This window comes from Zonotrichia leucophrys, chromosome 2 (assembly GCF_028769735.1).
Source record: "Zonotrichia leucophrys gambelii isolate GWCS_2022_RI chromosome 2, RI_Zleu_2.0, whole genome shotgun sequence".
NCBI classification, from domain to species: Eukaryota; Metazoa; Chordata; class Aves; order Passeriformes; family Passerellidae; genus Zonotrichia; species Zonotrichia leucophrys.
In genome coordinates this window covers 32441950-32464165 of record NC_088171.1, presented here as the reverse complement: position 1 = coordinate 32464165, position 22216 = coordinate 32441950, and the positions used below count along the sequence as shown (strand labels likewise).

Genomic DNA, 22216 nt, shown 5'->3' with positions numbered 1-22216 from the left:
AAAACGGTTCAATGGCATCTGGAAAGAAGATAAAATAGCAGATGGAAAAGAATTGTCACTGTCTCATAGTTTCTGAAAATACGTATCTGCACTAGAAAACACACGACAAGAATTTATGCAAATAACCTAGATAGTATAACCAAGTCAAACAAAAAATACCCAGGTTGTCCAGGAATGTTACAAAGATGGGCCTAAGGTACAGAAGAAATCATCTACTTTGAATGTTTGAAGAGGCAAATGGCAGAAATGCCCATGTAGGATTCCAGCCAAGTGGTGAAAATTGTACTGAAACTGTACAAAGACACAGAAAGATCTTGGAATTTACTGCTGATGATAAAGATGGGCACACACAGAAGAAAAAAATCAAAAAGATACAAGAATCTCTACCACAAAATTCTGAATCAGAGAAGAAGAGAAAATGTAGGGGAAGAATCTGCTAGATCTGTTTCACAACTCTTGAACACTGTTGAGTTTTCTGAATTTGGTTCTTGGTTACACTATGTATCCTTCAGTTAGATGTTTCTCCCCCATGTCACCCCATTTTCTGAAAAAATTCTATGCTCAATTGTAATACCAAGACTCAAGGTGAGCAGTCTTGAAGCCCAGGGAAGCCAATTTTCTCTTCTTCATTCCCCTAGTGGCCACCTTCTCAGGCCTGCACACCATCCCTGCTATGGCAGCAGCAGCAGTGGAGAGCCTGAAGAGATCTGTCCCTGCTTGGATGAGCTGCTCCAAGTGCCCTTGCTGTAGCAGTGGTGCCAAACTGAATCTATCACACCTCCAAAGCTGCAAACCATACACAGACTTGCTTGAAGTTTCATCAGCTGCACCCTCCTACGCTCCTCACACTGCTCATATTTGGACTTAACTCTCTAAGTACTGGACTGCAAGAAGAGCTCAAATAAAAGTCTTGGGCCATTTGCCAAAAAAACCCCAAAAACCACCAGAATTTAGTGTTTTCTTTTGTCTTATATCCTAAGTAATATTTTAATCTCCCTGACTATTGAAAAATTGTTTGTATGGAATGATTACTGTTTACATCAATCTTACACTTAACTTTAGGGGAGAGGATGCTTTCCCTATCCACTGTAATTTGTTAGAAGTGATTTAGAAGAATTACTTCTATATATAAGGAGCTGCAAAAGTTTATATGAACTGCAGATCCCTGAGAAGGCAATACTGGGCTTTTAGGATTGTTTACTTTAGACCTCACTCTAGCATCTAAATTCTAGATATCCTAAGTGATACCCAGAACTCCTCTGTTCTCTCCTTGCCTTTGGCAGATGTATTCAAATGTGTAAATACAATCTTACAAGTACAGATTTACAAAGTAGTAGGTAACAATTGAATTAAACTGTTACAAGGGCTAAGAAGAGAGAAAGTAAATGAATTCTGCAAAATTGGATTCTAGGAACCTTACAGCAAATGAAGAGAAATTATCAAATCAAATAAAAATGTAGTAATAGGTAAAATGAATTACTTACACAAAAACTTTGTAGTTTATTGTGACAGAATGAGGTGTAGAAGAACAATTTCTCAATCATTTAATAAATTACTTCTTGGAATATCTGGCCCTAGAGCTCAAACTGTGAAATAATATTCAAAATTTCCATTATTTTTCCTTAAAACACATAGCTAAGAGATTTTCACTACACTGTATTGTTAGGCAGGAAATTCCAGAACAACCCCGGCTACAATAATACCCTGATTAGATAACTATCTATTTGTAAATTACTTTTTGTGAATAAAAATATAGGATACGGCATATACTTGAAAAGGTAGTCATAAAAAGAATGTAACCAGATCCTGACCACAGCATAACCCTTCCTTCTCCTTTAGCTTTAGTGAAGTTTGGTAAATTCACACGAGGCATAGATTTGATATGGCACGTTTTCAGGGTTCATTTGCATTCTCCCCAGTGAATTCCCTATACTACAAAGGACCTTGTGCACTGCTTGCTTTGCACACAGAATAATGAAGATGCCATGTGATCTGCTAGCAAGAGAGCTGTGAGGAAAATTGAGTAATTATTACTGACTATATTTTGTACAATCTTTGCATAAGCAAGAAGGTCTTATTTTGAAAACATTTATCTTTTGTCCAAGCCATACATTACAGTTTAATTTGACAGAGGGGAAAAACCCCAAAGAATAGGAAATTCTCCATGTAAAAAATGGAGAATGTCTTGCAAGACAACCAGGATATAAATATCGCAATGAAGGTATTTCATCTAGAAATAGAAAGATGTAGTAAGTTTTCAAAGATAGACACATCCTTTTCTTTGAGGATTTTTGAGATTTAAACATGCAATGGAGTAATGAAGATGATCATTGTGGAGAAAAGCACTGTTATCTTGTGAAATCAGTATCAACTTCCATGTAGCATTCACTGCTCCTAAGAACACAACCCCTCTGTTTTCTCAAGTGTCCATTTGTGCCTCACACATGTCACTCTCACTACAGATGTGCACCTTACACTCATTTTTTTGGCTCAGCCTCCTCCTGCTCATCTCAAATATGCAGACCCTCTAGGTTCACTAAGTGCTTCCAACAGAGCAAGACAGAAAACTAATGAGCACCTTGGCACATACTTGGCCACTGGTCGGATGGGGCTCATCCCATTTAACTGTTAGTGAACTCTCATGGTTTTCCCATATGAAACTAAGCAGTGCTACGGCAGAAATCAGGAGCTGCACAGACCAGGAATTAGTCCTGACCAGCTCTATGCCACCACCATCATTTTGTGAGTAGAGCACAGGAAAAGCTAAGCCATATGGATACCAGCCTTTTCATGCTACTGGTCCTCAGGGCCACAAAATGCCCTTCATAATTTTACTAATACAGATGTATCCTTAAAAGTCAGTTCTCTGACTGCTCAAGAAGAGATGGCTGACATCCAAATCAGAAAAGCCTGGAGCTATTCATACAGAAACAGGAACTCTGTAAGAGCCTGCCAACAGAAGAAACAGATGTTTTCTGTGCTACAGAACTTAGAAATCCTCGATAGCTACTCCCTACTGAATCAAACAAAACAAACAACAAAAGATAAACCCAAACCAAAATCCAAAACAAATCTGGGGTCAGTATTAGTTTAACATAGAACCATAAATCCTAAAAACATAGTTCTCCTTGGCTGAGATTTAAGCACTCGAGCAGATAGATGTGTATTTATGCCCTCAAAGGAAAAACCATGACAGCTGGCCAAAACTGAGCTCTGATGGGGCTTCACAAGTTCCTCTCAGATTCACAGATAAAAATAGATGTTCTGTCAGTAGCAAGACAAACCACAAGGAAAAGTCTAATTTGTCCTAATGAAAGAGGATTTGGAAATGAAAGACAAAAATTTAAAAATAAAGTAATCATAAAAATGTGGACAAGATTGCCTTTGGCAATGCAGGACACCCACTCTGCCTATGTTTGACTTTAAATCTGGTTGAAGCATGAAATTACTGCACTACTAAATTCCATAGAAAATGGGGAGCTAGCTAAATCCTGACAGGACTATAGAAAGCGGAGACCATAATAAGGATGTGATGACTAAAGTAGTCACGTCAAGCTGGAAGGAAATTGGAGAAATGACATTTCTCTAAAACTAGAAAATTAAGTTCTTAATGCTGGGGCTTCACAACAACCACTGAAGGACTGTAAACATTACATGAGGAAAATACACTACAAAGAATCTTGCTCAAGGATGGAGGAGCAAGTATTTGAAGTACCCATCAGCAGCTTGTGAAGAAAACTGGCTGCACATGGACTGAATAACAGAGATTCAGTTCAAAGGAAAATAATTTAACATGTCTGATTTTGGAATATATAGTAATGTTTAAGAGCACCGAGGAGACTGAAGTGAGAACCTGGAAAACATGCAAAGATGAAATGCTGCAAAGAGTATACTTACTGGAAAGAATTTATTAAAGTATGCTTGTGTAGGGCATGAGGGCTGTGAGGCATTCAGGCATGGTGTTCACATCTTTGGGGAAAAGCTGAAGGGTTACCATGACCAATAAAGTAATGTAAAGAAAAGTAAAATCAGATGCAGCTCCAGAGACAGCAAGACTGACTGATCTTATCATATTCATGCTTTTGAGAAATAATTACTTCTTCTGGCCTTTACTTTTCCAAGAAATTTTGGTGATGTGCAGAGTATTTAAGACTGATTACTGCACAGAGATTTAGGATATTAAAAATTTCTATAACTCAAGTAAATCACTGAGCTTCAGAGATGCCTCATCCTGTGTGTGCCTTAGACCCATCAGCACATTAACATTTACTTTTTTTGCTTGAGCATCATTCTTCCTTTATAATTTATTTCATCATTTGCTATGAAAGTTTTTGGAATTCTTAGGTGCTTATCTGTCCTCAGTTAAGATACCCTTCAGTTGTGGACCCATATTTTATAATGTTGCCACCGATTTTCTTCACTGACATACTTTCAACTCAAATTTGCACCTACAAGGTGTGCTCTCAGTACATTGACAGCAGAATTGATTGTAATGTCCAGATTGAAAACAAGCAAAAGAAAACCAACACAAAACCAAAGAGATTCAAAAAACAGCACTGAGTAATTTTGGTTACTGAGCTACAGATTCCTCAGCATAAACAGAACAGCAGGATGTAAGATTATAAGTGAGCTCAAGGGAAAATGTGGCTTAATGTAGGATGTTGATTTTTCTAAAATGAAATGGAAAAATCAGACTTCACTGAGCTTTAACATGAGGAAACGGTCTGAATTCACCCTTTTGTTCTCTTTCTCATTATATTAGTATTTTATTCTTCAAATCTAGGGAAATCAGGAGGTGATAGGTCACCCTGCAATAACTAAAATTTCATATGGATATCTAGCAGGGTGTTAACTCATGAAATTTATGTCTCCTTCACTACTTTAATGTCACTACTTTGCTCCCCTGTGACATGAATAGGTATCTCCTTTTCTTGCCTCCAGAAGTGCTAATTTGCACAGTAGGATACTGACGATATTGTTGCAAAGTAAAAGGAGTTTGAAACCTGGCTTTCAAAAGGCCCTTAAAAAGAAAAGGAAAAAAAAAAGGAAAGAAAAGAAAAGAAAATAAAAGAAGAAATTTCTGTGGGAATAAGGAAAACATAAAGGGTAAAAATGTGAAAGGAGAAAATGAAGAGAGATATTAGAAATAATTTTTTCCCCGTCCTTTCTTTAAAAAAATGCAAACACAATAGTAATGAAACAGAGACAAATAGCACTGTCAGAAAGAAAAATGCAGAAGGTAAGCACCACTACTGAACATGTCACTGAAGTCTGTAAAATAGAAAATGATACAGAATATGTCACACTAGATTGTTCGGGAGTCTCCGTTGACCTTTAAGTTGCAAAATAATTTTGTGTAATGAAGAAGTAATGGTAACAAAATTAGAGTTATGAGGGAAACTTCAGCAGGATTGGAAAAAGAGAAGAGGAGGGAGGGGGAAAAAAAGAAAGTGGTATGTTACAAAGTACAAGAACTTGGCAAAAACTCAGTCAAATCAGAATGCTCTTTAGAACAGTGATGGTTAAGCACCTCAGAAAAACAGAGCCTGCACAGAAGATCATTGTGGAATAATCTGCTATGGGAAGGCTATTCTAATCCCCAATCAAGTAGATAATTTTAATACAAAGACATGAGGCAGATATCCCTTCCAAAACATTCTCATTCTTAAGGGTTAATGGTTTTCAGACTTCTCATTTTCTTATCACAGATATTTCAGATGATGAGTGAATTGAAGCCTACACAACTTGAAAGTTCCTAAAGATGCCACTGCAAAACCAGTTTTCCTAGCTACTGCTCTCCAGCTCTTAGGAGAGAGCTACAGTTTCCCTCCAAAACAATGTCTCTGAAAGAGAGTTTAGGTGAGACACTTGCTGCAATTATGGTACCATATTGTGTATTGCTAAACAATTTTACAGATGTACTATAATTTTTGCAGTTTTATACGACATAGGAAAAGTAGAAAGAATTAACATTTTCTATGAATTTCCAATAATTTGTGCAAAAGTTTGAGAGTTGAGTATACATGTACAGAATTACTAATTGCATTAACAGCACCACAGTCTCCTCATGAGCACCTTCTCTCTGAAGTGCCTCATAGTGTCCAAGACATGAAACTGAGACACAGAGCAGCTGTGTGACTTTCCTATGAACAGGCAGGAAGTCAACAGCAGATCTAGGAGCAAAACTTGGTGTACACCAACCTCCACAGAGGCAGGTTATTACAGGGGTGACAGAGGAGAGGCAAATTCGGTGCCACACGTCAGCAAGTAAGCTTTCAAGAGAAGTATGCCAACATATGCTGGGCTATGAGATAACTGAAATATGTTGCTATTTTGATCAGCTCATCACTGTTTCTTGCCCCTGAAATATGCCTTACTTTCTGCTGCAGCCACAGCCTCAGGAATCACCTCCAGGAGTGTTTGCTGATGTCCATCAGGCCCAGGGCTCAGACTTCTTTTCTAACTGCTGCAGTTGTGACCTTCATGTCTTCATCACAGAACAGATCTGGAGCCTCTCCTGTGAAAAGATAAAGAGCTAGGTAACATGTGACAAATAATTTTCTACATGGTATTTAGCCCAATGTGATTTAAGCACATAACAAGAGCTACAGTATGATGCTACATATATCTAGTAACAAAACAGTCTCCTCCTTCTCCCTATGTCTTTTTCCTAAAAGAATTTTTTAAAATTTTTAAGGGGTAGAAACAATTTTGTTTTGAATTTTCCCTGATAGGAACTTCACTTCTAAATTATGTTCCCCTCAGAATGATGATTCTTTTTGTCACAGGCTGTTTAAATTGTTTACTAGTCTGGTTGCAAAAGTAAATATAACTTTATAAAAAATCTTTCAAGATGCACTCCAGGTGTCCAGAGGTGTGGTTTCTTCTTCCGTTTTATCCCCACACTCAGAGTCCAGATTCTCTAATCTTCGAAACATGGGTGAAGCTTCATTGCTACATGCTACACTTGTACAGTCATGGCAACATTGCCTGAAGTTAGTGAAATCACACCAAAGCAAAAATGACATTAAGTCAAAGGAACATTCTCATTTCCTCCCAGATCAATACACTTTTGCATGGTAAACCTTAGCAATTTTTCTCCTCAACAGGTCATGCTTTCTTAACCAAGTTTGTCTCAATGCTCAGGTTGGATGGCTTAACATGGCCTCTCTAAAATCTCCCCCTGCAAATACCTGCAAGAGAAATAATCTCTTTAAAGTTCAATGAAAACACAGATCATTTGTCATTGGAAAAAATCTTTCAAGAAATTTGTTGCTTTAATCACCTGATGCCAACAAGTCATTAATCAGCACAAGAAAGCATTCATCTGGAACCTGGGCATCTGTCAGCAAAAACACTGTGGGCATGTTCTTGGCACCCGTCTTGGCAAGATCTACCTGTAAGGAAAGGAGGCAATCACTCATATTCTGTTAAAATGTTGATACAGAAAAAGTGTGAAATACATGTTTGTGGTGGCAACACATTGCTGACTTCTCTTTACTTTTTTTCAGTTTATTTACATATCACTAATTTGCTGTATAACATCCAAAGTGAAATGCAGTTTGCCATTTTTTCCCCTGTATCAGACACTGAAGTTTTGACATTATCTAGTGGTAAAGATTGAAGAACTCTCCCCACAAATGTACTAAAAAGGGATATTGCAACCATGAAAGCTCCCATCAAGAATAGCCATTACCATACCAAAAAATGTGTGGGAATGGCATTGAAGAATCAGATCCATTTTAAAATCTGGTTTTTTTCTGAAAGACCTAGTGAATTTATTTAGGAAATCTTTCTTATCTGCAAAAAAACCCCAGCAAAACTGAGGTGTGCACTGTTGCCCTGAGGGAGACATGGTGTGGGATCATGTGGTATAAACATGGAATGCTTTTTGGCTTGGGTCTTCAGAAAGAAACCAACTCACATCAGTTGCATTCGAGTGTGACCACATTTCAAATACAGAATAAGGTCAATGCTGGTTGTTATGACCAAGCTGTCACAAAACCTAGCAAAGCAAATCTTTAGGCTCCTTAGCAGAGGCTTACAAATTTTCCTGCTTGGAAACAGCAGGGAGAAAATGACTGCTTAAGTAAATCCACATCTTACCCTGCACCTCATGTGAGCAGGGAAGGAGGGCGCAAGAAGTTGGACACCATGAACACACTGAAGAGCAATCTGCCTTTTTCAAAGCAGGAACAGCATCTACCTTCCCCTGAAAACCAGAGACTGAGAAAGCCTTGAGCTACACACGCTGTGGTAGTTTGGCCCTGGACCAAGGAAACAGAAGGGCTTTTTGGGGACTGGCATCCACCAAATTTGGCCACAATCAGATCCTCCTTCAGCCACATCTGAGATTCAGAAATGGTGCTTTTCCACACAGAGCAAAACCGAAAATGTTCCATCCTTTTCTGTGTGCTCACATAGGGTTCAGCCTTGCAAGGTCTGTAAACCTGATAAGAGCATCTCAATCAATTACATTCCTAATCATTGCATATGGGCAGTTTATGTGACTAAGGGGCTCACATGCAACAATGACAAAATTTTTTCCTATGTTCACCCACTTCAACTTTACATCCCTAAACCAATACATGTTCAATGATGCACAAAAATTTATACTAAATCACTAACTATAAACACCAGAGCTCCAACCACATCTTTGTAAAATATGAAGCAGCTACCTTGGCAAAAGTGGAGAAACAACTAAAATTCTGTGAAGAATATAAGGGGAGAGACACTAAAATACATTTTGACCACCTAGTTTTCAAAAATAAAGAGGTACAGCTGGAAACCACAGGAACCATGGAGTTGTTAGTGTAAATTCCACTGTTTTGCCTGTGATTTTATCAAGCTTATGCAGCAACAAAACACATTCTTGAAGTGGTGAACTCAACAGACTAAAATAATATCTATTAGTTTACACTGAGGCCCTGGTTTCTTCTGTATAATTTGGAAAACCTCCAGGGAACAGATGTATCCTGCCAGTCCAGACAAGCTCTGTTTACCACCTACTCCAATCAGAAGTTCATAACCCCTAGAAGCTTATAGGATAGGATTGATTCAGTGCCTGATGACAAAACATAATAAAGTAACAGTAACATAAAATAATTTCAATAACTTTCTCAGTGAAGTTCCTAAATTCCTTTTAATTGCATCAAGCCTTCTATCCCTCCCCTCTTTCCTTTTTTTTGTCTGTTTTGAGATAAAGTTCTCCTGACACCTAAAGGGACATTATCTTCATCTCAGCATTCTCTATTGGTTGCAATATTCGAGCAAGTGGAAAGAAACATTCTTTTCCTTTATCAAATATTGAAGGTTTGCCAAGGAGCAGAGCTGTCTGGTTACACATTCTTTACATTGAGCTGCTCCAAAGCATCCCACCAGGAATCTGATGGCTCCTGACTGAACTCTGAAGAGAGACTCAGTGAACTTGGAGGGAGGTTGACTGGGCTGTTGGAGCACATAAGAATTTCACATGTGGCAGTTTGCACCACAAAGGCCAAAGGACAATAAACCACTTAATGACAAATTTGCATCAAGCTTTATTAACTCTTGGAATATCTCTCCCAGACTAATTAGAGCATGCTGTTATTTGCTGATCATAGAACACCATGGGAAGAATGAGGCCAGATGAGGACTTTGCCCAAAATTAGATGAGATCCAATTGCTAAAATTTTGAAATGTGTGTTTTCTCCCACAGAAAACTATGTTTGAGACATTTGAGACATTGAAAGAAATCTCTTGTGGTTTGTATTCTAATGATTTATATAAGCATCTAAAATTATTTTCTAAATTTATTTTTCTTAACATGAGATACAGATTCTAAGGGATGAAAGACCAGAGATTGGAGACAGCAGGTTGGACTTTTTGCTTAATTTTTGCTACATGCGTCATTGAGATATCCCCTTCATTGTCTGTATGTCTCACGTCACTGAAAAAATTATTGAAAAAAGCCTTGAATAAAACATTGATGAGAACCTTCTGAAATAAAGAGATAATGTGTCTAATCTGGTTACATCTAATAAAGAGCTAAAAATCTCTGCAACCAAAACATTACTGGAAGCAAATTCTCCTTGACTTCACTGTAGAACTTTTTCAGCCTTATTCATCATTTCACAATGGATCCATCAAAAGACCCCATAAAAGGTGCAGAAAACACTTACAGGATTTAATTTCACAACCACTTTTCCAGGACTGCCAAACTGTAAGCCTAAAACACCCTGCCACTTTGTTTGCCAAACTGAGATCCCACTGTCAGTCACCAGACTTTAGAGAGAAGATAATAGCTTACCAACATTTTCAGACAAAACTGGTGATACCTGAGAAGGCTTCTTTCTGCAGTCTGATGATTATCACATCAACCTTCAAATCAGCCTAAAAAAAAATAAATCTACAATCCCTATGAAAGGTCCCCATGATTATCTTTGAAATTCAAGCATTTCTTTAATCCTCTTGGAGAAAAGCTCCTACAATAGATTGCTTTGTCAAGAGTGCCGTCTCTTATATAGCTCCTGTCTGATAATGTGCAAAGTGAAAGCTGATGACACTGAAATCCTAGTACAGCTCACTGAGAAGAAAAGTTTGTGTGTTAAACCATTTGACGCTGCAAATAATACAAACTGCTTCAACAAAGCTAATCTCTGCCAGCAGGGGCCTCTGTCTCTTTCTGGAAATCACTGATATTACACATGACCACAGTGATGGCATCTGTTGAAGAAAGATCACAAATAATGACAAGGAACAATAATGAAGTCTGTCCCTCAGTTACTCAGCACAATCTTCATCTTCTGAAAACTGGCTGGTTTTCTTCTGGGCAGGAAAACAAAGAAAATGTAGTAAATCAGATTTTAGAAGCAGAAGCTAAGATTTGGAGCCATGATGGGTACTAAGGTATTGCCTGACGTGAAAAAACCAAATTACATTGAACTGAGGAAAGGTAAGCATATGTATGAAAAAATGTTATGGGTAAATAAAATAAATCTATGACGACACTTAGAAGTTCTGGCTTGTTTAAATTTAAAAGGTACAGCAGCTGGGCAGCAAAGCAACTCCAGGTCTGCTATGCAGTGGTATTATTTACTGTATGCTTAAGGTATTGTCCTTGCTTTGAACTAATCTAATTTTAAAAGCATTTTCCCTTTCTTGGAAATAAAAGACAAATATTGCTTTTCTTAGAAAGGCCTGCTACATCATTAACTAATTAAAAGATAAGGCAAACTATCTACAGCATTATAGATTATCTCTCCAGCCTCAGAAAATAAGTGGTGTTAATTTCTGTGGAGTGCAAAAAAACCCAGTGAATCTCTGTTCAAACAAAATTGAGGTTATTTTTAACACTGGGCCACAATCTGCTCTTCCATGAGGGCACCAACAAAGTCCATTTATCAGCTCTGTTGCTGCATGGTGCCCTGCATAAACCTTCCATCAAGAGTGTTACGAGTTTGCACTGCCGCAAGCCCTGAACAGCAGAAAACAATGACTTCATGCAAGCACAACATCACGATGGATTATATGTTTCCTTTATAGATATTCCAGTTACACCCACTGCATGGCAGCCTCAGACAAGGCTGGGCTCACAGAAGCAGGCATGTCAATGTAGCTCCTCAGGAACTCCTCAAGTAGCTCCCCACAGCTGTGTAGAGCTCCAATAAACAAGACCTGTCACCACTCAGTTTTTAACTTGCTGGCACAAGGCAAAATACTTTCCAGGTACCAACAAATCTCAAAATACTTGTCTGTAGTGTCCATCACCATTTTATAACAGAAGTTACAATCTTTGCTTTCCACTAGCTTATCCCCATAGACATGTGCTGACTCATGACCAGAGATAATGAATACCATTTGGTTGCTGTAAGCATTTGGGTGCAGCAAACAAAATGCCCTAAAGATAAAAAAATATTTTCTTTTGTAATATTGTCATCTGGCATCAAAATAGGATGTCTTAAGGAAGACTAACTGATATGTTCTGCAAAGACATTAGTTATCCTTCGTAGATATCCAGTAGACATAGTGCTTGAATCCATATATTTTTGAACATGAATCAGGATGTCTCTAAAATTAGCAAGTTGTCCAGCCAGTTGAACATGCAAAATATAGTTAAAACAAATGTCTGCTCTCCACTGACTGGCACACTTAGGTGGGCCATTATGGCTTGAGGCTACAGGGCAGTACAGGACACACGGAAACATCAGCACTGCCAGGACCTTCCATGGTCACTAACCCTGTTTTTCAGTACTGCTCAAGAAAACAGGACAGAGATTATCATAACAAAATTAGCACTTTCTCAACCATCATCTCAAACTTCATTTTTTCCAAACTTCCATGACAGGAGGGGTGCAAACATGGGTGATGGGCCAGTGCAACCCCACCAAAACAAGGTATGTGGTGTACAAGAGGACCTGACAAGCCCTTGCCTCCTTGCCTTCACAGTGATCCATGGGCTGGGCAGACAAAAAAATATTCTGTAAGAGAACAGAGCTGCACTCCAAGGAACAGAAAAGCAGATAAAAACAAACCAGGATCAGACTTACTTGGTTTTACGAGTGAGGGCAGGATTGCTGACCCTATTATTTTTTATTTGACCCTATTTATTATTATTTGACCCTATTATAATTCCTTCCCTCTCTGAAGGGAGAATCCCTACTCTGAAGTCTTGAATCCCTACTCTGGTGTTCAGTTACCCTTTGAAAACTCTAATTCATGGAAAGGGTTGTCAAGCACTGGAACAAGATACTGAGGGATGTGGTTGAGTCACCATGCCTGGAGATATTTAAAAGATGTGTAGATGTGCCACTTAGTTACGTGGTTTAAGGGTGGACATGGCTGGTGTTGTTGGTCTTAGACGTCTTTTGCTACCTAAATGATTTGTGATTTTATGATTATTGTTTCAGAGTTTTTTCAATCTCTGTTTTGGTCTACTTAGTCTTCCAAAAGCTGTTTTACCCTTGAAATGTTGACCTTCTCTTCTCAACAACCAACCAACTGAAAAAGTAAGCACAACAAACTTTGCAAACCACTGCTCTATTTCCACTAAATACATTTTCCATCTCAGCTTCCTACCCATCTGATCTTTAGGTCACTTTAGGGAAGGGACTTTCTATTTTGGACAAAAAGTATCTGTTCTTCACCAGTCCACAACTCAATGTCCATCATTAGATTGCAAAGATCAGCAATAATAGTGTGTTGTCAGGTACATTAGCCCATGATATAGACCTGAAAGCCATTGGAGAGGTCTTGCATATTTAGGATGCAGTGGAACCTCATATCAGTTGCTGGGAAGTTTTGAATCTTTGCCTGTTGAAGATATATGTCTGCTTGTACTGTGGTTCAAATCTTCTTGATTATTGCTGGAACAAAAGCTTGTTGCTGGAAGTGGAAGCCAGCTATCTTTCTGTAGATGGTAATCAGGGAAAGTGAAGAAAGAAAGTTGGAGGCAAATACTGCAAAACATCGCTGAAAATAAAAAGGGGAAAAGAGATGAAGATTCTCAGCAGATAAGAGTCAATGAAGTGTTAAATGACGAGACAGCCCGGTGAGCATACATCTACTTGTGTGTCACAGAAAATACTTCATTTCTAGCCTCATCCTTGATGCAGTCCCACAGCAGTTGCACGTCTGGTTATGAGCCCCAAGGGCACATCTGACAGGTGGATGACCACATGAGCCTGCAATTCGGAGAACTCTCAATGTCATAATAAATCTAGTGTGTCTCTTTCCATTTAGGTATAAGAACGGCAAGATTTTCAGCCTGCACTAAATTTCAAGCACTATATTTTCTCCTATTCCCTTTCATCTGCTACCTATTGTAGTGGAAGGCTTAATAGTAATTATTTCATGTATTAAATACAGGATTGCTATAATATGACACTTCAAACCCTAGATGGAGCTTAGGCTTGATAATGAAGCTGCCAGCAGCTAGATTCATAAAGGCAACATACTGAAAATTATGAATTTCTTTAAGAGTTACATTCTGCCTATCATAATTGAGAAATAAAACATAACTTGATTAAAACTAGTGACAAAATACTGAAGCACTGTACATTTCCAGGCTTAATCTCAGTTGAAGAATCAACAGTTCTGTCCTACAGGAAATCTGGAATTCAAATAACCATGGGAGTATCAAATTAGGATTGACATTTTAAAATTAACAATAATCACACATTTTCTAACATATAATATTTTGTTCAGAATTTCTGTTGCAATTAAGATACCATATTTTTACAAAGTTTCTGATGATAAAGGGTTTTTTGGTAATGAAATTGGCTCCCAACACACTTGGAGATGAGGAAAGCATGGTCAAAATAAGTTCAAATCATTTTGAGAATACACACAAACATCACTCATCACAGATTAGAGGAAAATTAGCTGATCTCAATAAGAAAAATACCAGAAAATATCATCATGGAGTATGAGGGGGCATGCTTCTCTCTTTACTGCATTATCCAATACTCTTTCTGGCTCTCCAGATGACGCAGGTCGGTCCAGATGAATTAAAAGGAAGGCACCTAAAAAGTGGGTAGAGATTAAAATAAAATAAAATAAAATAAAATAAAATAATTTTAAATAAAATAAAATAAAATAATTTTAAAAGGGCTCTGAGTTGCTGGAAATTTGCATTCTTTTTGTCCAAATAGGAAGGGAATCTTGTTTCTTTAGATGTTAGTGTACATGTCAACTACGACAAGCAGGCCTTTAAAAGAAATACTGTAAAAGGAAAATTCATGAATAGTGCAGTTATTCCCTGCTCAAATCAACAAGTCTTCCCTTCCCAGAACATCATAAAATAATGCATTCTCTTTCTTTCCTTGTGTTTGCAATGAATTTTACTCTATTTTAGAATTCTTAAGTAGTTATATTAAATTCCTGAATTTCTTGGTCAGCGCTTTTCTTGATTTGATCTGTTTTATAAAAATGGAAATTTTAAATTTTGGCTAGATTTTGTTTTAAAAGAATTCAAAAGCATTTAAAAGAAAGAAGCAACAACCCTTGTAAAGCACTAGGGATTTTGAGATCTTAACTTTGAAATCTTTGTGAAAGAATAAAATGTTTCCTATCTCAAAAATAATATAGTTTTGGGAAGAAAACAGGAGAGTATTGAGATGTTAGCTTTGCATGTCACCAAGTTAGACCTGACCAATTTTTCCAAGCCAGAGATGGTTCAGATTTGAGTAGTCACTTACTTTTTTTAAATCTTTAGAGCTTGTTCCTTAACAAGATATTTAGCGGATGCCTGGTGTCAATCCTTCATGGGATGAAGTATGACCTAGTGAAAAAATTTATACAATTCATCTGCATTAAAAGATGCAAGAACAGTAAAGATAATTCAAAATGTTTTCTTTGTAAGTCATGTATTTGTGTCATATAAGATGACATGAAGACATGACATCTGAACAAGAATCTAATATGTATTTATAATAACAGTGAAGTATTTACACAGAATGTTGGCATTCCTGTAAAAAAATTAACTAAAACACTAATCTGTTGATTTTGGACTGGAAACTTTATATTTACACAGGTTCTGGTGAAGGAATACAATATATTTTAATTGCCAAAAAATTAAATTGTCATTTGGAAAGTAAGAAGGTTGTCACCTACTCTAGGTGGCACTGCCTTGATGTCTTGGACTAGATGATCTCCAGAGGTCCCTTCCAACCCCAACAATTCTGAGATTCTGTGATTCTGTAATTACCTTAATTTCCCAAATCAACTGAATTACTTTCAGTTGTCATCTTCCATGCTTTTATTCTCATGGCAGAAAAAGACTGTTCATTGGAAGCAGCATCATAAAGTTTCTGTGGATTTTGTCTGATGTCTTTACAGGTGAAGAAATTGTTGTCTTTACGGGTGAAGAAAACATGGAGGGTTAGAGGTTAAACACCTGCAATTTAAGGAATCAGCTTCTGTGTCTCAGCCATCCCTGCTCTCTACAGTCAATCAGTGGGGCCAACATCTGGCATCTACATCAAAAACAGCTGAAGGATATTTTCCTTCCAAAACTCCATAGCCCCTTCAATTTCTGCTTCTCTTTTCTAAAACAGTTTATAACCCCCCAGGAACATATGCTTTTCTCTTTAATCAATTAATTTTGAAGCTTTCTGGTTTTTTCTGTTGTTAATTGTTGCCATCATGGACCACAGCAAAAAAATTATATCATAACATTAAGTAAGAAGAAAATGCTCACCAGTGTCCATAATCAATATGCTGCAAAATCATGAGGATAAACAATTTAATATCTATCTACTTCAGGCACATTCAAATCACTAATGAAATAGAAAAGTTTCTCATTCTTTTGCTGAAACATAGGTATGACCATGTTCTTCAGATTTTTTCCAAATATCCCTGAAATGTATCACAAAGGCATAAAAAATTATTACCATACGAAGCAACCCTGAAATTTAATAAAATCAAGAATTCAAAATCATGCTGGCTAAAATTTCTGAAACATTTCACCATGTACAAGGTTGGGTTTTTTTAAACTATTGAAGTCTTTAGCAATCAGTGAAACTCACAGATAGTTTTTGAGAATATATCATCTTGGGATTCTGAATTCCAGAAAAGTCTTGCTGATTTACTTGATTGACTACTTCACAGCTTTTGAAAGTTTCACAGCATATCCATCTGCATCCTTTGAATGTGAAATCCCCAGGTATCCAGACACTCAGCAAATTAATCAGTGAGTAGATTATTTTCTCCTCCTCTTGGGAAGGATTAAACAAGATCTTTACCAAAATATGTAAAGTGCAAAAATATGAAGGATAGATCTCATTTAATCAGGACATTTAATCACAAATCTAATGCAATATCATCTCCCAGACAAAGGAATATTAAGGTGATTGTACTAAATTTCAGCCTATTCCCCAAAATGAGGTGCTTGCACGATGGTCAGTGGAGACCATTGGGTTACAAATTTACTACAACAGTGAACAAATTAACTCAAAGACCCTTATGTATTCATCAGAACTGCAAATTATTGAGACATAAACTTTGAGTTTATACCATTTTTATCCAACTGCACTGCTTTCCTTAGATGTGTAAGGGAGAAATAGCTACAGAAATCTGCTAAGTCATGTTGAAAACACAGAATAAAACAACATTCATTAAGCATTATTATGATGCTGAACTCTGGTACGATGTGATCCACAATTTTGCCACTTAGTGAAGTATTCCACAGGAATAAATTCCATATATGACAGGATTCATCATGCACAGAAGTTTGATTTCTAATAGCACTCTTTCAAAAACCTGCAGAAATTACCAGGAATTTATTAAAGCAGGACTGGAAAACTAACAATCTTCCTTACTAGGTCATACATTTTTGTTGTTCAAATTATCACAGAAAGTATTCTGCACAAAATAAACCACAGTAATAGGTGGAAGTAATAGTACTTCAAGGAAAACTTCAGTATTGTCACAGCCACTGAGACTCTCATCTTCAACAAGCAGCCTAAATTCTCTGTCTTGGAGCTGGGATTTGAACCAAAGGGTTCAAAAACATTTGAAACATTTAGGGAATACAGTGGTTAAAATCCTAACAGCACAGCAGAGAATGTACTGCAAACTCAATACTGTTCAGCAAGAGGAAAAAGATTTCTCAAAAGTTTTGTACATCTAACCCAGAATTTTTTTGTCCAGTCAATAATGTAATGCATTTGGGATACACCTGCTATTGATTTTGAGATTATGAAAACCAGAATTTAATAAGACTTGAGTATTTTTCAATAAGAAATGCCTATATGTATTTTTAAAAAATGAAAAAATAATTATGAGTTCCATGTATAATAATAGATAGAGGATAGATGTATAATAATAGAAGAGGAAAAAGTGCAGACTACAGAATTAGTTTTTTTTTCTATCGCACAGGGTATTAAAATACTTCGGGTCAGGCAAAATAAAAGAATAAAACATAAGTATATGGTTTTGAACTTGTCTTGCTTATTTAAAAACTGGGCAACATGTTCATGAGAGCCTGTAGGAAATGGAAAGTGCACTTGCAAAGGGACAGCTGGAGACTGGACATCACAGCACTGGCACAGACCTGACTCACAGCAGACTTATGAGTGCCTTGGGCAAAGCAGAATAAGCAAATACGTCACTGCAAGCAGTTTCCAGTAGGACTGTGGAAGTATTGTCATGGATTTTTCAGTGAAATGAATCATCTGCAAACCTCAGTGGTGATTTTGACTGGTGAGCTCAATGAAGGTAACAAATGTTTCCAAGGCCATTTCTGTCTAGTCACAGTCAGCTGAAAGGATGGTTATTGACTGGAGAAGTAAAACAAGAAGATAAAGAGTGGAGGTGTTCTAGAAGACAGGACAGAAAGGGAGAACCTCAACATATTTGTTAACTGGATGATCATAAATTCTGGGGGCAAAAGCTGTGGTTGCACCTACCCTTCTTTCTTACCACAGAAGGAAAAACTTCTTGCAGAAACTATGTGCATACGAAAGGCCTTAAGTCTCTTAATTACATAAAAGACCATTTTGTTCTTTTAGCTCAATGTGTACCCCTAATTTTAAACCCCAGTTTTCTTGATCTAAATTTTAAATAATGCTCACAAGTATAAACATTTGCATATTTTTGTTCTTTATAGCAGTGTTCCAGACTTAAATACTATTGAGGACCCCAAAATTATTCTACCAATATTAGTTTGCATCAAAACGTGCCTCCGTCAAGCAACATTTTCAAATTTTCTGCTGTTCTAGAGGCAGAGAGGGTGAGTCATATGCCTTGGGGAATGCTAAATAAAACCCTACACTACATGCTAATCTCACCCACTCTAGCAGATACCTCAAAAAATGTTATGTGGCTACAGATAAGATGAGAACTGACAGAAAACACTGCAGATTAAAAGCAATATGATCTGTAAGAAAAATATCTTAACCTCTGAACTATGGAAAGAACATAGCAATGAACAGTGTTGAATCACTGTACTTTAACAAGTTCATCTCTTAAGCTCTTTTTTATGAACTAAGACTTAATTTAAATTGCTCATTTGTGCAGTTTGCTGTGAATGATTCTTTCCATTATGAAAACAATCCACAATTTGACTGTTCCGGATAATTGCTTGGAGTGATGGCTTAAGACACATGAAGGCACTTCAGCATAGCACTTGAATGCATTTACCAGGAAGAAATATTGGTACACACAAACACAAAAATCATGTAAGAGGCCATCATTTTGATCTACACATGACAGTACAAAATCATTCCATCACAGTTCACTGAGACAATGCTGTAAATGCAATGGAAAGGGAACACAATTTACTTCTTTCTGGATTGTCATGCAGTTCACCTGCTGGGATTAGTGGAGGGACTTGGTAGAAGAGCATTTAACAGGAGGAACTTGGCTAAAGAGCAGTGGACAGACGGAAGAGGTACAGACAATGGGCCACTGCCTTGTACATGCCTTAATTTTTCTTAGAAGGACCAGTGAATGGTTTACAGTACTGACTTAAAATGTGAAGGAATACTACTAAAATTTCACAGCAAATCCTTAAAGGTTCATAAACTCTCAAATTTAATGCCACGAGACTGTTGGTGTCTGTAACATACTTGGAGAACAAGTCCCTGTGATGTTGACTTCACATCCTTGGTTTATTTAACAAGTTTCCTGCAAAAAGAATACATAACCTTTGCTGCCCAGGAGCTTCTTTCATCAGCTTCTCTTTGCAATGGAAAGTGTTATGCTTTTGTGCTCTAGAGCCACAGCTGTGGTTGCTACTGGAATGGCAATCATTACCTGAAAAATCCCTTCTCGATCAGAGGAATTTCTGAAAGCCTTTTAAGGCTGATTCCCCATTAAAGGAGCTATGACAGTTTACAACAGGTCATGAGCTCACTCTGACACACAGCAAATTTCTTTTTTCCTAAACTTTCCATTCATTTTGATGGGCAAAAAGGCGATTGAGCTCTATTAATGCAGGATTCTATGTCAACATGAATTTGGAAACACTTCAAAGAATGAACTAAGGTATAAAGAAGACAAAATGATCTTTGCTTATCTGATGTGAATACAGAAGAAATTAACACAAGACGTGAAAGAGAAAACAGGGTAAAAGCTTATTCAATTAAGATTTGTGGATTTATACCTACTTTTTTAAACCTGGTGAAAATGTGATCCATTAGCAGCGATGTAGATTGGCTGGAAAATTAGACAGCTGATTGGAAAAGCAGTTAAATTACACATCAAACACACTTAAATGCTTATAAAGATTTTATCTCAATACTTCTAAAATCATAGAAAGTTTTTAAAACTGAAAAATCTTTTTTGCTATCTTCTTCCACACATTTACAAGGACAAGCCAGTGTATTACCTTATAGTGCTTTTCATGGCATGAAAAAAGAGGGCACAATTTTTTTCTGTATAGTTGTTTCCTGTTCAAGTTACAGGAAGGATAAAAAACAGGGATGGTAAAGAGGGCATATCCACTGACAGCTGGGCTCTACCTTGATCGTGTTCTTCACAAAGAGCAAAACAGACAGCTTATATGAGCCTTTTTAGCTTTGACTGTCTGACTCCTCTTGTTGCAAAATCTACCACCAGTATAACAGTTTTGACCAACATACAGCCCTCTCCATTTGAGTGTTATATTAAAATTTCCTTTGATCTGCATCCATTTCACCTACAGAGACTCCAAACTCCACCAGACAGGGTTTGACCCTCCTTCAATGTTTTGTGGTACCTGGCAAAAGTAAACTCAACTTCTGACTGTCCATTTCAGTACACCTACAGGCACCATACTGAGACACCCAGGCTAGGACAAAGCTGGCTCAAGGCTTCTTGTGAACAGAGGTTAAGCCGAACTTTCTCATCTGCAATCAGACAACAACTTGTGGGAGCACAGTGTCAGTTCCAGTTTGCACCAAGCAGTTTCATCCTCCTCCTTTCCCCTTGCCTGCCACAACTTTCAAAGTTTTCCAGTCCTCAAAGCAATGAATTTTGCCAAGGCCCAGACAAGTAGTAGCCAATGGTTGTGATAACACTGTAATAACTGTGGAATATATTTTATCACTGCTGTTGAGGGAAGATAAATTTCCAACATCTGTATGGAACTTACTCTGGAGGACGGCTGATGTTGCGTGGTAGTTGAATGAATTGTTGGTCTGGAGCTTACCTTCAGAGATAGCACCAAGCCTATTACCTATAAACACAATTTTTCCTACTCCAGCATTTCCAACAAGCAAGACTGCTTTGCCTTTTATTGCTAGTAAATCAGTAGAGTACTGGAGATGTACAGTCTAAAATGTGTGAACAAAGACTGACTAAAATTGAAAAGAAAAAACCCGATCAAACACTTGCACATCACAGTTTACTTTTAAAAGCAAACTGTAATTTCTGTCTTTCTCTCTGGCTAGGACTAAATTCTAAAAAGTGATGAAGCAGGATACACCATCCTTTAATTCTCAAAGAATTGCTAAAATAAATTGTTTTACTTTTTACACAGTATTTCTACTTGAAAAATTTTATTCAACTTCTTCTAATAGGAAGCTTTTGAAATCTGGTTGTATCTGGAGTGCATTCCATCTCAGGCATTTCAGAACCAGTCTCCCTATAACTGTTAGAGAAGCAAAGACTGGTGAAAGATGAAGATGGTTTAATTTATCAATTATTTCAATTAATTTTTGGCCTGGCTTTCAACTTACCTAAAACCATTTGGACAAAGAGTTGGCAATAAACAGCTTTACTTACTGTGAGCACATAAAAGCTTCCTTGTCTGATAAATCTTTCTTTTCCAAGCTCTTCAATTGTCTGATAAATATTTCTTTTCCAAGCTCTGTGTATTCTTATGAAATATTAACCCTCAAAGACAACAACAGAGTTGATAATTGATTATATCTTTTGATCATCAAATCCATGTTTCTGTGTCCATAGTCTTCTAATCTCCCCAGGAAAATTCCTACTCATCTAAGCATTAAAAAGTTGTACAATACAAATTAATGCAATCAAAACACAATTAATCACTTGAGAACATCCTATGCAGAACACACTGAAAAAAGTGCAAAAATAACCATACCTTCAAACTGAGGCAATTACAACTAACAGCTCATGCTTTCTAATCATCCACTGACAGGTATACATCATACTGCCTTCAAGAGTTGTCTTCTACAAATACAACTCTAACTTTATAAATTGTTCAAAAGCCCAGAAGAAAGATGATGAAGTGATTTGCTTCCTCTAGATCTCATACACTTTGTTTGTGTGAAGCTAATTTAGCTGGCAA

At 37.2% G+C, this 22216-nt stretch overlaps 1 long non-coding RNA gene across 2 annotated transcripts in view; it reads right to left on the bottom strand.

Moving 5' to 3' along the window:
• Positions 1 to 15759, bottom strand: part of LOC135443080 (uncharacterized) — a 29976-nt gene extending 14217 nt beyond the window's left edge. For both annotated transcript variants that reach the window (XR_010438802.1, XR_010438803.1), the window contains exons 1-6: positions 15686 to 15759; positions 15177 to 15259; positions 14384 to 14501; positions 13210 to 13449; positions 7286 to 7397; positions 6378 to 6517 (exon numbers count right to left, since the gene is read on the bottom strand). This is a non-coding gene — a long non-coding RNA (uncharacterized LOC135443080). The remainder of the gene's footprint in view (positions 1 to 6377; positions 6518 to 7285; positions 7398 to 13209; positions 13450 to 14383; positions 14502 to 15176; positions 15260 to 15685) is intronic.
• Between the last annotated feature and the right edge of the window lie 6457 nt (positions 15760 to 22216).